Source organism: Mytilus californianus, unplaced genomic scaffold (genome assembly GCF_021869535.1).
Source record: "Mytilus californianus isolate M0D057914Y unplaced genomic scaffold, xbMytCali1.0.p SCAF_15, whole genome shotgun sequence".
NCBI classification, from domain to species: domain Eukaryota; kingdom Metazoa; phylum Mollusca; class Bivalvia; order Mytilida; family Mytilidae; genus Mytilus; species Mytilus californianus.
In genome coordinates this window covers 18,965,384-18,979,426 of record NW_026262637.1, presented here as the reverse complement: position 1 = coordinate 18,979,426, position 14,043 = coordinate 18,965,384, and positions in this window count along the sequence as shown.

The window sequence follows — 14,043 nt, the reverse complement described above, 5'->3', positions numbered from 1 at the left end:
GAGTAAAAATGTCACATATTCCCCCAAAATTTGGTTCAAACTAGAATTTCAATGCCTTTCAGTGATACCTTTTCAGAAACTGTTGATATAAATCTACCTAATGATCAAATAAAAAATGGGTGTCTTTTGCCTCATTTTTTCGTAAAATTTAATTGCAAAGTTCGTGCGACAAAAAGTTGGAAAAAAACATTACAATAATTGCCGGACCAATATTTGGTATGGATATGAAAATAAGGACTGTCATACAGAAAACAGCCCATATTACATACATTACATAATCTTGATGTTCCTATAAACCCACTATGAAGGCTATTTCAATCTTCAGCTATCCAAAATGAATTTTATTCTACACTAGATATCATATTTGAAAAATCCACAGGGGCCAAAATGCGAAACTACACACCTAACTGTGGAGTGCTGCCTAAGGACCCCTCAAATTGCTGTTACATTGATTCTTTTTCGTGCAAAAAGCGAAACACTCTCATAACACGAGGCATTGGATTTTAAGTCTCCATTCCTAGCAGATGTGGCTGTGTATTTATACGTCTCTCAAAGCCAAATAGACGCCCCTCCTCATCACGGTTTTACTGCTGGATTGAAGTAGTCCTGGTGACAATACTAGTACCATACATCTGTCAACCTATCGGGTGGTATTATATTTATATCTTATCATTTCTCCATTAAGGTTTTAAAGAGCACAAATCAGAACAAAATACGCCTTTCTCATATATTTGAAAACGGGCAAGTCTTTCGTAGTAGGCTTTCTTTCTTTCTATTTATTTATTTAAAAATTCTTAACTAATATCAGGTTCTTCTTTTTTCGTAAGACTCAAGGCTCGTTTAGCATTTAAACCTCTGACTTGTTGATTTTCCATCTTTTGATTAATGTTACCACTAAAACTGTTAGTCCAACATTTTGTATTTTGTTTTCCATTAATTAAGACTGCATGCTGGAGTCAATTATTTCTTAAAGATCCAAGGGTTAGACTCTAATTTCTTTTGATAGATGAGCATCAACCAGACAAATCCAAATCTTTTGTACTTATAATTATCTGATGTTAATAACACATTGTTTTTAAGATTTAATTTACTGAAAACTAGGTTTGATATTATAGAACCAGAAAAGATGTTTTCTTTACATGCAATGCTGTTCTCGTTTCATATCTATATAATCATTGTCTGTTCTGTTTACCAAAGTTCTGGATCAATATCATCAAAAATAGACATTTCTCATTGACAATCCAAATGGCATACTTCAAAATAAGATTTTGTTTTAACCTTCAGATTTGCGAAACAGCTAAATTAACTAATCCGCGATGAGAGGTGTATTTTTAAATTTCATATACAGCAGTTTTTTTTAGACATATTTGAAATAAATACATAAATATTTCCGTTGATAGTTCATATGGGAATTGAAAAGTCAAACATTGGTTCATTCAATTTTTTGTAGTGTTCGTGCAGTTGGAAACCTTCCGTATAAAGTGTGCATGACTAATCTTTCCGTAACAATTAACAAAAGTTATAATCGCGTCAATAAAACTTTAAAACAGTTTTAGATGTTTTAACCTTCAGGTTCCCTTGGTTATTAAGCAGCTTCTTTGCAAAAGGCAACGTCTTTATTTCAAGTGCAATGCGATAAAGGTATACTCAACATAAACATAGTCATCGAACATTAAAATCCGTGAATGTAGGTCATCTATAAAAGCGAATAAAGAGACACAGGATAATGCCAGATTCTTTTCATTCCATATTTTGGTATTAATATTGATTCACTCATAGGGTCTTTGCATCGGAAATAAACACATTTATTCTAAAACCAGTTGTTGGCATGATACGCGTTGTGTTCTTCTCATATATTTTATGATGGTATGATACTAAAATCCTAACGGGAGAGATTGTGCTTGATCTTCATATGATGAAGACATAATCTTTCAATCAGTTTAATTGAGGTCTGGAGCTGGCATGTCAGTAACTGCATGCTAGTAGTCCTTTGTTAATTTATGTATCATTGTCATTTTGCTTAGTTTCTTTTGTTACCTATTCTGACATCGGACTCGGACTTTTTTTAAATTGAGTTTTACCGTGCGTATTGCTGTGTGTTTATTTATTCTACATTGGCTAGAGGTATAGTGGGAGGGTTGAGATCTCACAAAACATGTTTAACCCCGCCGCATTTTTGCGCCTGTCCCAAGTCAGGAGCCTCTGGCCTTTGTTAGTATTGTATGTTTTTTTAATTTTAGTTTATTTATATGTTTTGGAGTTTAGTGTGACGTCCATTTTCATTGAACTAGTACACTTTTTTGTTCATGGGCCAGCTGAAGCCCGACTCCGGGTGCGGGATTTTCTCGCTGTGTTGAAGACCCATTGGTGGCCATCGACTCTTTTCTGCTCTTTGGTCGGGTTGTTGTCTCTTTGACACATTCCCCATTTCCATTCTCAATTTTATTCTTTAGAATAAGAGAGGGACACCATTGGTTCCTGCAGGAAGAATACTATATTTATCTGATTCTCATGCATATGGCCACTAAATTTGGTAGTTTAAAAGCTATCGAAAGCCCTGTTTTGAATACTAATAGATTATAATAGATAATTATTATTTAGAAATAGGTTTGACAAAACCAGCAAACATAACGTTGTTCGATAGGCCACTTTACGAGTAAACTGTCAGTATCTATTTCCTCTATAAATTTGCTTAATTAATGTGATGTAGGTGTTTGGCGCACTGTCTGCTTGAACAACTACTTATTTCTATTGCGAGTAGACAGGTGTCTTGCAGAATTCAATCTTTGATGATAGATGTTTCACGATTGTTCATAGACCAATATAGTATTTTAGTTCTTCTATGTATTAATGACGTCACAGCCTGGATCCATTCAGGATATGTACATGGCATTATTGTCGTTATAATCCATTAGGACTTTAAAGTAGTGTTTCCACTTCATAGATTTAGGCTCATTGTAGTTCAGACGAACCTTTGGTAAACTCATTCTGAAGAGAAATGTTATTGACATTGTTTGGATCACCTGCTATAATTACTACATGTACATATAGGTTGCAGCATGCACCCAAGGATTCCGGGGGTTAAGACTTTAAGTCGGCAATAGTGGAAACCTGCAACCCTTTTTTGTTATTGAAAGTATTCGTTGAGTTGATAATTTGGAGTTGTATATATATGCACTGTAAAAGTCGTGCTTAGAAATTAAACACTTGTATTACATGTTTAGATCTAAATGTGTTTAGGATTGTGTTTAATTTCTAAACACATTTCTCAGTAAGCACATAATATCCAAACATGTCTTGAATTTAAACACTTTTAATGTGTTTAAAAATGAAAGTGTTTAGAAATTAAACACTTTTTTCTAAGCTAAACACGATTCTAAACACAATCCTAAACACATTGTACTGAGACACGTTTAGATCTAAACATGTAAAAAAAAGTGCACAAAAGATGTGCTTAGAAAAGTGTTTAGGATCTAAACACCATTTTTACAGTGTGTATACCATCTGATTGGAACAGACTAGCAAGGAATTTAAGATATGAAAGATTTTTGATGAAGGATATTGCCTAATTAATAAAACCGAAACTTTTTGGCATAAATTACATTCTGTAAAACAACCAACAGTAAAGCATTAGAAACCGACCCTATGTTGCATCTTCATTTTGTGCCGAAAAAATATTTTGAATTCATGTGAAGTATTTTAACCTATAACATGTTTTTTTCTGTAAGTTGTTACTGATATCAATGTCTTCTATTGTAAAAACTGGTAGTTCAGTCTCTGCCAGGAGGGGGAGGGGAGACACGTCGACCCTTTTGGGGTAGGAGTGACCAGTTAAGACATCCAGTACTCCACCCTTTTCAAATATTTATACTGTAAATTAAGCCTGGTTTCCGTTTTGGTATGATATTTCTAATTAACAGTAGAAGTATCTAAATATCTCAAGTCAGAGTCACATCTTTTCGCTAGACACTCGTAAGCCTGCAAATCTATGTGGCCAGAATTTTATGATATCTACGCTGAAAAAGTCAACGGTTAATGCCAAGAACTCGACCTTTTACACATTACAGAAGGCGTTTATACCGTATTTTAGAAAAACAAAAGATAAAACTTTACAGCAATAATTGTTTTGGAGTATATGGTAGGTGGTTTTTTTTTTAAACAACTACACAACGACAATTTTTTTTAGGGCAAACCTAATGACACATATCACTACAGTTATCAGAACAAAATTTCCATTCAAATATTTCAAATCATACTATATCCCTTGAAATAATTCGAACAATACATTGTTCCAAAAGCGGAGGAATCTTTCGCCGCTCTAAACACAAAAAGAGTATAAATATCAAATATTACTTATGAAAATATAATTATGTCAGAAATGACAATTCATGTGCTGATATTTACTTTTGACCGGTCAGTTATTTTATTTTTTTTTTATTGTCTGACTGCAGAAAAGCATTTTATGAACTAAGGGAAGTAATCGTTGCTGCCATCAAGAACAGTCGCTTACTAGAATGTAGTTGTCTCTCTTATATAAAATTGTGTCCCGACAAGACCTCAGATGATGAGAGCAAATGAAATAAATATAAATACGTGTAATAATATAAAAGTTGATTAAATCTAAAGTTTGGGGAAAATTTTGTTTTTATTATTCTATTTCTATATAATATATAATAATTTAACATTTACACCAGTGTAATAGGTTTTATTTTGAAAGAAAAGTATACGATACCAGCCTCAGATTTTTGACACAATTTTATTCTACAAATAGTGATCTAGGACATGAGGTAGATTCTATCAGTCTAAAAAAATCGTTTCATTATCTTTTTTCTCTCTGTCCAAAAGGTCAAGTTTGTAGTTCTTTTCCTCATATTATCAAAAATATAACCCCAAAAGAAAAAAATATCGAATTTGGCAAAAAATAGGGACAGTGTGTATAATTTATCTAATCTTTTTGAGTGTAACATTGATTCGACCTTCATTTGAATCAATAGAATAAAATTAAAATGTGTCAAAGATTGTCATTGATTGATTCATTGATGCTTACCGTCCAGCGGCAAATATATGATGTATAGTCTGGACGATAATATATATTTGATGATATGAATATGAAACCTGTTTTGTACTAGACGCCAGCTGACACATTTTTTAGTATTCCACATTGTACCGAGACGCGTTATTCCGACTCAGAGCCGACTAGTTTTTGCTCTTACTCCTGGATGTTAAGGAGCCACCATTCAAAATCACAATCAAATTGCCCGTTATATCTGAATTGTTTTGGTATAACCAAGAATATGTCTGAATCAGTGATCATATGTAGCGTAATCAGCATCTATCAAAGAATTCCGTCCAAACCTTTGAATTTGATTTTCTTAAACTTGTAGTCTGATGTTAGTATTTGTTCCGATCCGTGAAAGCCTCGCTGTGACTTTGAGAAGAAAACGGAATTTAAAGCGAGGTTCGTTTGCTCATGCACGGTTTTGTCAAGTGCCTGTAGATATTTTGTGTCATGAATTTACACACACTGTTTTTATTCATCATCACCATACACCCTTCGGTCCATTTTATTTAGTAGGACATGTAAAGTAAAATAGGTTGTATTTCCCATGAAGAATTTACTATGGGTTTCCTCTGTTGATTGATCTTTTTTTTTCATAACGTGTCTAAATTCGGATGATTTAGAGCTTGACCTCTGATCATGACTAGGGTTAACTAGAATGAGAGTCAACAACAAAACCTCTATGTGTCTTTAAGTTTTTGTGTCTTTCTGTTGTTGTGTCTTTTAGTTTTTGTGTCCTTCTGTTGTTGTTTCATTTACGTTTGTTCCACGTCTACTTTTTTCAAAGTTAATCAAAAACAGACAGCCTGTAGTCAGCATTCGGTCTATATCGAATAACATCGGTACCAAAGGTAGCACTCCACAGTTAGGTGTGTACTTTCGCATTTTGGCCCCTGTGGATTTTTCAAATATGAGAACTATAGAGTGTAGAATAAAATTCATTTTTGGATAGCTGAAGATTGAAATAGCCTTCATAGTGGGTTTATAGGAACATCAAGATTATGTAATGTATGTAATATGGGCTGTTTTCTGTATGACAGTCCTTATTTTCATATCCATACCAAATATTGGTCCGGCAATTATTGTAATGTTTTTTTCCAACTTTTTGTCGCACGAACTTTGCAATTAAATTTTACGAAAAAATGAGGCGAAAGACACCCATTTTTTTATTTGATCATTTGGTAGATTTATATCAACAGTTTCTGAAAAGGTATCACTGAAAGGCATTGAAATTCTAGTTTGAACCAAATTTTGGGGGAATATGTGACATTTTCGTTCCCCTTTTTGCAATATTTTATGGTAAATAAATGCAGAATGTAGCCATGGATACACAAAAAAGGAATTATTTTTCACCATTTTAACTTTTGAAAATTAAATCTATGGAAGATACTGATTACATACATATGCACATGTATGACACAAACAGTTGGCTTAATGTATAAGAAAGCCAGGAATAGAAGATGATAAAACATTTTGTGGTTCAATTTTAATTTTATTTTCTAACTGTGGAGTGCTACCAAAGTCTCGAAAGAAAGACGAAAGAATAAAGAGACTGTGAAAGCAAAGATTTCAACATAGAGCGTTGACGTCCTGCGTCATGATGACCGGGCTGGTGATATAGCGCCGTATCAGTAACGTCATAAACTGTCAATAGGTTACCAAGGGCAAGGGGGCAATAAACGATGCCTTGTAGAAATTAACGTTGCATGTCACGTTCGTCGATCGGTAAGTAGGTCTACTGTGTAATGTATTCAAATCAAATTAATGCAAACATCATATAGTTACCATCGGTAGACGCAGGCATAATAATTTACCAAAGCATCGCCGGCCTGCATGTGTGTCCCTGTACATACAGCGTTATACTGTAGAGATGATAAAAACAACATTTTTTTTATAACTAAACATTTTCTCTATGGTCAGTGTGGAAACAAAATCCCAAACACAACAAATTTTCTAAAAAGTTACCACAGCAGCAATTTTTACGTCAAATTTTTTCATTTAGCCTTATTATCAGACACGATTGATTTTTAACTACAAAAAATTAAACTAGAGGCTCTCAAGAGCCCGTGTCGCTCACCTGATTCTACTTTGGTTTTGGAAATCATGTTAAAATAGATTAAAATCATAACATATACCCTAATAATGATTGAGGCCAAATTTGGTTTAATATTGGCCCCGTAATTTATTTAAAAAAATCCTGGTGGCCATCTTGAACAGTAAATCGGCAACAAAGTAGCAACACTTCATCAGCACCTCATAAGGAACATTTATGCCGTTCAGTGCACCTCTAGAAGCATTTGTATGTATTTTCTATAGGGTCTTATGTTCAGCACCTCATTAGGAACATTCGTGTCATGTTTGGTTTCATTCTATTCGGTGATTCTCTAGAAGAAAACATTTGTATGTATTTCCCATAGGGTCCTATGTTAAACTTACCCCCCTGCTGGCAGCCATCTTGATTGACAAATCAGCTACAAAGTAACAACACTTGGTCATCACCTCAAAAGAAACATGCATACCATGTTTGGTTTCAATCCATTAAGCGGTTTTCTAGAAGAAGACATTTGTATATCTTTCCCATAGGGTCCTTTGTTAAACTAAGTCCCCCGTTGGCAGCCATCTTGGTCGATAGATTTGCTACAAAGTAACAACACTTGGTCATCACCTCATAAGGAACATTCATGCCATGTTTGGTTTCATTCCATTCAGTGGTTCTTCAAAAGAAGACTTTTTTTATGTATTTCACATAGGGTCTTTTGTTAAACTAAGTTCCCCGCTGGCAGCTATCATGGATGATTGATTGGCTACAAAGTTATAACACTTGGTCAGCACCTCATAAGGAACATTCATGCCATGTTTGGTTTCATTCCATTCAGTGGTTCTATAAGAGAAAACATTTGTATGTATTTCCCATAGGGACCTATCTTAAACTAAGTCCCCGCTGGCGGCCATCTTGGATGATGTTACAACACTTGGTCAGCACCTCATAAGGAACATGCATGCCATGTTTTATTTCATTCCATTCAGTGGTTCTCTAAAAGAAGACATTTGTATGTATTTCCCATAGGGTCCTATGTTAAACTAAGTCCCTCTCTGGTGGCCATCTTGGTTGATGGATTTGCTACAAAATAACAACACTTGGTCAGCACCTCATAAGGAACATTCATGCCATGTTTGGTTTCATTCCATTCAGTGGTTCTGTAAAAGAAGACATTTGCATGTATTGTCCATAGGGTCCTATGTTAAACGAAGTCCCCCGCTGGCGGTCATCTTGGATGATGGATCGGCTTAAAGTAACAACACTTAGTCAGCACCTCATAAGGAACATTCATGCCATGTTTGGTTTCATTCCATTCAGTGGTTCTTTAAAAGAAGACATTTGTATGTATTGTCCATAGGGTCCTATGTTAAACGAAGTTCCCCCCCCCCCCCCCCTGGTGGCCATCTTGGATTATGGATCGGCTTCAAAGTAACAACACTTGGTTAGCACCTCATAAGGAACATTCATGCCATGTTTGGTTTCTTTCCATTCAGTAGTTCTCTAAAAGAAGACTTTGTATGTTTTGTCATAAGGGTCCGTTGTTAAACGAAGTCCCCGCTGGCGGCCATCACGAAGGATCGGCTTCAAAGTAACAACGCTTGGTCAGCACCTCATAAGGAACATTCATGCCATGTATGGTTTCATTCCATTCAGTGGTTCTCTAGAAGAAGTTCAAAATGTAAAAAGTTATCGACGACGACGACGACGACGGACGACGGACGCCAAGTGATGAGAAAAGCTCACTTGGCCCTTTGGGCCAGGTGAGCTAAAAAAGTGTTCTCAATATCTTCCTTGTATCAGGCTTCATGCCACAATCATAATCAACCAATATAACTAATTCATTAGACAAACATACCTGCTCTGATTTTATATATAAATATTTGCCTATATTTATAATATTTTTAATATTTTACATAATACATTATAATTAAAATACACAATATTGTAAAAACAAAATTCTGAATTCGTTAAACTGAGGTAAAGTGATATCCATGACACTGGTTTCTATATGATTTGCAGATTCAACCTTTTTTCAAGTTTTTGTCATAAGAATATTTCAAGACCAGCTACTTTCACTTCCGTCTTCGAATTGATACATTTCACTCCTGTCAGCCTTCTACTTTTTTTTAAAGTTTGGAAGGAACCGTAATAAGTCCTAAGGAACCGCGACAATTCATCTTTTGAGGGGGCATGGGTTTAAAATATTTATATGCATACATAAGTTATTTGAATATGAAATCTTGAGATAAAAATAAATTGTTTGTATCAGGAGGGAATGAAAGTCTTGAAAATAAAATAACTCCTTGATCATCATACCAAAGGTTTTAAAAAGATTTCAAAGTCTTCTTTTATCATCCAATAAAAGGCTTCAACACTAAGAATTTATCCCGATCATAACTCTCGTCCCTTTTTATGCTTATATTTCACCCATTTGTAACTTTTTAAACTTAAATAACGCTCACTCGCCAAAAAACGTTCACATTGGGGCTCACGGTTGATATTTTACGATATCAATTGGTAGATAACCCAATAATCTACACTTCGCTGTCTGTATATCACTTTGTTTACAGCTTTACTATTGAGATTATAAACAGTACATTTTATATGTAGTTTAACCTTTTTTTCTATTTGGTTGATTTGGAAACACCTCTTAATACAAAAGTGTTTCAAAAGTTTGAAGGAAAAATCTTAGCGAGGATTCTTTGAGGTCTAAATCAAGGTTGATGCTTTTTAATTATATAGCCTCGATTATTTTTATTTAGGATTTATATGAAAATGCTTCCAATTTTCCTAGTGCCAAATTTCATATCGCAGTCAGGATGAACCCATATCCCCCCACTCATACGACCAAAATAACACATGCCCTTGATCTTCTTAGACTTCTATTTACAAACATGAATATTATTTTACATAACATATTTAAACATTAAACATAAAAATTGGCATAAGAAACGAGTATACATTTCGTTGGAGACTATCAGAACACCAAATTCTACACAAGATTTTAAGGCATTTAATTTTCATTTTCCTTTTAAACCATGAATTGCCAACCTTTATGTAAATCTCGTTTTTTTCCCTAATGTTTCTCTTGTCTCCTACATTAAAGCTTAGTACGTTATCTTATTTTTTTTAATTTCATTACCAGCCATGCTTGTTGTTCCTTTATCTTTATTGGACCGAACAGTATCAGGTCTAAATTAGGGATCGGAAATAACCTTCAAATAATCCAAATAATCCAAATATGTTGCAATACTTGAACTTTAACCTTTGATAATATGACTAAACTTAAGACACAAGACAGTCGCATTAACATGTGGCTTGACTCACAAGACCAACATCAATTATTTATTACCTACGAACGTGACCAATAATGACGAAACCAACAATTAAGAAAAACACCACATATATAGATAACGTAGTGTACCCGTTAAGCTTTTTAACATCCTAGTTAGAAAAAAGCCGGATATATTTGTCAAATGATATCTTAATGTATTATAGTACATACTTTCTATTCGTTGTACGGTTTATTATTTTTAAGGACAAAACACTTTACAACAGTACGTGTATCCTTTGAATACACGATCACGTTTACATTTGATTTCAAGTTAACACTTTTGTGGGCAGGGCTCACAAACATGTTTAACCCCGCCGCATTCTATGTGTGATTTTCCCGAGTCAGGAGCCTGTAATTTAGTGGTTGTCGTTAGTTTCATGCTGTCTGTTATATTTATTATACTTGCCAAAATCAGGCCGTTGGTTTTTCGTTTGAATTGTTTTACAATTTGTCATTTCGGCGCCTTTTTCACTAACTACTAGGATTCGGTATAGATTTATCTCATTGTTGACAGCCGTACGTTGACCTATAGCTGCTAACATCCCATCCAAGTCATTAGGAAACCTGTTGGATAGTTTTCTTATTGGCGATCGTACCACATATAATCCAGAATAGGGTAAATATATTGCCGAGCGCATCGAGGCGAATGATGTTTTGCACGATTTTATGCTTAAAAATAGTGTTTTTTCTGATCAAAAGGGGGCGTATGCCATCTAAGCCCCCGAAATCCGCCACTGGGGGAGGGGGCAGACATTCCTTTCTGTTGTATTTGACCTTTAACATGGCCATTGCATGTTTATCTGTAAAATTGTAATTATATCATTTGAGCTAGGTATTTGTATTTTTAAATCCCCTTATCTTAAAGTTAAGGATTGATAATATATTACTTCCACGATTATATATACATAATTATATTGTATAAGCAGTGTCTCGTAATACAGTCATTGATGTTTAAAAATAGGCTACTTAAATATACGACAAAGATTTTGCTTTCTCATTTTAAATGTATAAAAGTAACCTTAAACTAAGTACGTAAGGACGAATTATATAAACGTGTCACATGTATATATATGTGGTCATATTTATAAAACGGGTATTCTAGAAAATGACCTTTACGTTTTCAGTAAAATATTTACATCTCATAAACTAATGTACTAAATTTCATATGAATGGTTTTTGTGTACTTCTGTTCAACAGATATACCACAATGGTTTACGCAATAACATTCAACCGAAGGATTGAAAATCTTATACTCTAGTACCTTTGTCTGTGGAGATAGTCCTTTTCTTAGCCCAATGGCGTTCAGTAATAAGATGGAGATTTGAACGCGCAATTGGTGGGTTATTGATGGTGTCCACAAACAATGATATGGGGGTATGGGTAACAGAAGCTTAGCGAAATATTTTAAAATCGTACCATATACACTGTAAATGCAATAACGCGGTACATCTAACATGCACACATTTCAAAGAAACAGTATAAAACGAGTTTACAGCACCAGGGGCGGATTCAGGCGGGGGCGTGGCGCACAGTTTATTTAAAGAAGTTGAAATTGTGCATATTCGGTATAAAAGTTGTTATTCTTGGAAAGCAAAGACTTAGTACTACACGATTGTGACAATCCACCGTAAAACTCAAATAAATTAGTTGGAATGAAAGAAAATTGCTTATAATAGCATAAAGAAGTTAAATTGTTTTCAACTCCGACAAATTACAAATGCAAATCCTCATTTTTAATATTAATTTTGAAAAATAAGCACAAAAAGGGGAAATAGACATGATGAAAGGAGTTAACAAACTCAGTTAATCTGTCACACAGTTTTGAAGTTTTGTCAAATCAATTTAAGAGCTTCGGTCTTTATGAAATTTGATAGGATTCGATACCGAAATGTCATCAACTATTTGGTTCCTGTGATCCGAGCCTACCTTTTACCTACAAAAATCAAGAGTATCAATCCTTATATGCCCGTCTTGAATGATGTGCCAATGAGTTATTTGTGTGTAAACAGTTTTCATTCTCCTGACCTTAGTGTGTCATAGTCTGGCCACAGTTATACTGGTATTAAAATGTGAAGATCTAAGTCAACGTTGGTCAGATAGCGGACATGTAATATATTACTATTGTATCGTATTATATAGTTCTTATGTTAGCTCATATACTATGAGTATTAAGACATCAAAGCAGTTATAAAAGGGGAGAAAGATTGGCTTATGTTATTCTATCAGGACAAATGGTAACATCCTTAGAGTCTCAACTCTATGTAAAAACAAACACAGTTATATACAACAACATACATGATCACATTCTGCAACAAGTCCGATCAGAGAAATATCTAGGCATTACACTCTCTGTGAATCTCAAATGGAACACACATATACAACAATCAGCAAAAAAGCAAATAGATCCCTATCATTTATTTGGGGAAACTTATAAAAAAGTAAAATTAATAAAGGAAATAGCTATACCAAACAACAGTCAGACCTATATTAGAATAATGTTGCACAGTTTGGGATCAACACACTTCAAAAAATAAAAACAGACTGGAACAAGTGCAAAGAAGAACTGCACGATATGTCTGCAACAGGTATATCAACACAAGCAGTGTATCTGAAATGCTAATTGGTCTAAACTGGCAAAATTTACAAGAACGCAGATTAAAATCCAGACTTCAAATGTTCCATAAAGTTATTAACAATGAGATTGCAATATCATCGCAAGACATAAAAACCGCAGTCTTAAAAAAGAGGCGAAAGATACCAAAGGGACATTCAAACTCATAAATCGAAAATAAACTGACAACGCCATGGCTAAAAAAGAAAAAGACAAACAGACAAAAAAAAAAAAACACAAAATAGAAAACTAAAGGCTGAGCATCACGAACCCCACCAAAAACTGGGGGTGCTCCGGAAGGGTAAGCAGGTCCTGCTCCACATGTGGCACCCGTCATGTTGCTCATGTTAGTACAAACCCGGTAATAAGTCTAATTCGGTAGGTCACATTCGGGGAAAAGGGGACGGGATTGTAGTTACGACATTTGGAACATATCTGCGTGATGGCGTCCGTAAAAATAAATTAAAATAAAAAAAAAAAAAATTTAATATTGCATTGTTAACTTTAAAGCATCCTCACAGTAGGCATACGCCAAAAAGTAACGTTCAAAATGTTGGTGGATTTTCCGTATCTAAGGAGAAGAAAAGAAGAAGGTTAACGAACAAAAAGTCTCATAATGAGAAAGTCCGACATAAACAATAGGACAAAAGGTTACAGTTTATTATTTTACAGTTGTTTGAATATATATAAAAGAAAACTCATGCCGAAATATTTTTTTTATAAAATTAATTCTTTTGACAGTTTAGGGAATTATTCGTAAACATTGATTATTAAACGGATATTTATCAAGTTTCAGTTAGCTGAAAATTTAGATGTGATGTGATTTGATTTGATTAAGCATATTTTTAAAAGGATATATTATAAGCACCACTAGGCCAGTACATTAATGTTGTTATATTTGAAAACAATATGTTTCCAACAAAACTTTTAATTAATGGTCTCAAACACGAGTATAAATACACAAGACAAATTTGCTGCACCCGCATCAGAAAATAACA